General features: G+C 44.1%; 1 pseudogene; it reads right to left on the reverse strand.

The window, feature by feature from the left end:
* Window positions 1-1,230: 1,230 nt before the first annotated feature.
* Window positions 1,231-1,557, reverse strand: LOC141278069 (oocyte-expressed protein homolog pseudogene; annotated as a pseudogene).
* Between the last annotated feature and the right edge of the window lie 1,142 nt (window positions 1,558-2,699).

Here is a 2,699-nt window from a genome sequence, read left to right on the forward strand (position 1 = left end):
CTGGTAAATCACAGCACCAGCAGAATGAATGCTGATCACCTCTCTTTGCTTGCATGTTGGAATGCCTACCCACATGCAAGGTGGGAAGCTCCACTCCAAGAAAATGCACAGGCACACTCCTTGCTACTCAGGGGGCAAACTACCAGCTTAAAAGTGAGAACCTCGGAAGAGAAGTGTGACATTACCTAAGAGCTTGTTAGAAATGCAAATTCATGGGCCCAATGTACTGAATCAGAATCAGTGGAGAAGGGGCCTAAGAAATTGTGTTTTAGCAAGTTCTCAAAGTGATTCTTACACACATTAAAGTTTGAGAACAAATGTTGCAAAAGAAACCCAAAGCTGACTGACCCTGCATTTCTGCCCGCTGTGCATGAGGGCCTGACTCTGACCATAAAAGCAAAAGGGTTAGCGGTTTCAAAACGGTAGAAACTGAGAAAAAAAACAAAAATAAATCCACCACCTATCAGCCATTTAGCCACCTCTCACATCAAGACATGAATGAACAGTCCATCTTTTATAAATTTGCTTAGTTTTGAGTGAGAAAATGTCTTTATGCCATTGGAGAAAAAAAGGAATTCATTTATTTAGTAGAATGGCACTACAAACTCATGTTTGCATCAAAATAATCAAACCACTACCCATCAAGATACAGAAAAAAAAGTGCAGAGATTTAAGGATATTTGCTTCCCTTTAACTTTAGTAGCAGAAGCAGGATTATTCTCATGCTCCTGATAATACTTATGCAACAGGATGCTGGGGGGGCATCTGGGGACGTGATGCATGGACCTTCAAGAACTCCTCAAGCTGTACCAGCTTCTCAGCTGGATAAGAAAAAGATGCTCGCTGTTTCAAACTACTGCTTCATGAAGGTTGGGAAGGGCGGGAGAGATTGGAGTGGTGCTGACGATATCGGTTCTTATGGTGGAAGCTCTGAACCTAGGGTCTGGAAATAGTGGCATAACCAAGCTGAGGCTGGCATGGGTAGTGATGGGCCTGAATGCATCACCTCTCCGCCTACTTTTCCAAGGTCCTACTTGGACTCCTCTCACAAAGGGATGCCCATGGTCTACATGCAGCATACTGGAGTTAGGAAACTGCAAAGTTGTGGAAAGATGAGAGGTTGGAAGGAAGCCAGGTACGACCAGGTATTTTCCCCGTGGCTCCCTCCACATGCACGTTTTACAAGACCTTCACCTCAGTCACGATGCTCCTGGTGCCTCGACGCCAGGCTCAGGAGCCTACTTTCACCAGATGTTGTACATCCGGCCATCCGAAGACGGTGATTTCGACTAAGTTCCGGGCGTTAACTGTGTCCACCGTCAACAGGGCCAGGCTCATCCACTCCATTTTTGGAACTATGGCTCGGTCTGGGCCGAAGAGCAAGTCAGCCAGCCATGCCTCCAGGTAAAACAACACTGGGTTTCTCAGTTCCTGCACAGGAAACCACCATGGCCGGGTGTGAATCCCTGGTGGCAGAAGTGGTAACCCCAGCAGCCCGTCTCCCCTGGTGGGCATCGTCCTTCCGTACCCGCGGGCCTCAGTGGCACCTGCGTCCATCGTCAGGCTCCAAGCAGCAGCCCAGGAGAGAGGTCATGATGAGCAGCCTCGTGGGACTTGGGGAAGTGCGTAGCCCAGGCCTTTTAAGATTTCCGGCTGGGCCCGCCCCCCTCCGAATCTCTTCTTATGGTCAAATGTGTTTTTGTATCTACTCTCCTTGAGTATATGTGTATATAACGTCCATGCTTTTGCTTTAGACCATTTGAAAACTTTTTTGTTGTTTGATCACTACAGTAGATTAAAGGCTGAAAGGAGTCCCACGTAGGCTTTCACCCTTCAGCTATTAAACGCTGTCAGCATTAAATCCTGTCACTTGATCCCTGCTTCAGCCTATTCTCACCCCTGAGCGATTTCTGGCATCACAGTTTATTGGAAGTGATACCTGTGGTGGTACAGGTGACTGGAATATCACTCCAAAGTAATGAGCTAACTCAATTCTATCGAAATAGTATTCTAAAAACTGGGTAGTCAGGGATGGACGATTGGTCAGGTTAAATCCTGAGCTTGTGACTCAGTCCAGTTTAACAATTATTTTTGGATGCCAGACACTGCCATCCAACAAGCAATACTGAGATAGCAGTGTTGTTATCAAATATATAGAACATGGTCATTATTCTCAATCATGCACCCCAGTGTATTTAGAGGAGTCTTACATTTAAATAGACAATTTCAAAAATAGTGGGATAAATACTAAGAAGCTGGGTATGGCAGCATGCTGTGGGAGCAAGTGATAGAAAACCCAGTTCAGACAAAGGCATCAAGAATGACTTCATGATGATGCACCAGGGGGGCAGACCTGAAGGATAACTAAGAGCTATTAGATGTCAGTTCACTACAATATGTAATAAGCAATTTATTTAATTATGTGTATCTCACTTTTTTTCTGAAAAGGAAATAATATTGGTAATGTACAGCTTCCTTGGAAAATATTAACAAAAAGTAATGGGAATTCTTTATGAAGGTATCACTATAAATATTTAGTTTCGTATGTTTGGTTTTCAGCTTTTTGCCTCTAGTCTTAACTCAATATACAAGGAATATATTTGGACATATATTCACTGTGCGTCCTGTGAGCAATGTCTAGATTTACTAGTGTTTTGGTCTTTCCTAGTCCTCTTTTTTAATATTTATTCATCCACTTC

This window comes from Tursiops truncatus, chromosome 1 (assembly GCF_011762595.2).
Source record: "Tursiops truncatus isolate mTurTru1 chromosome 1, mTurTru1.mat.Y, whole genome shotgun sequence".
Classification (NCBI taxonomy): domain Eukaryota; kingdom Metazoa; phylum Chordata; class Mammalia; order Artiodactyla; family Delphinidae; genus Tursiops; species Tursiops truncatus.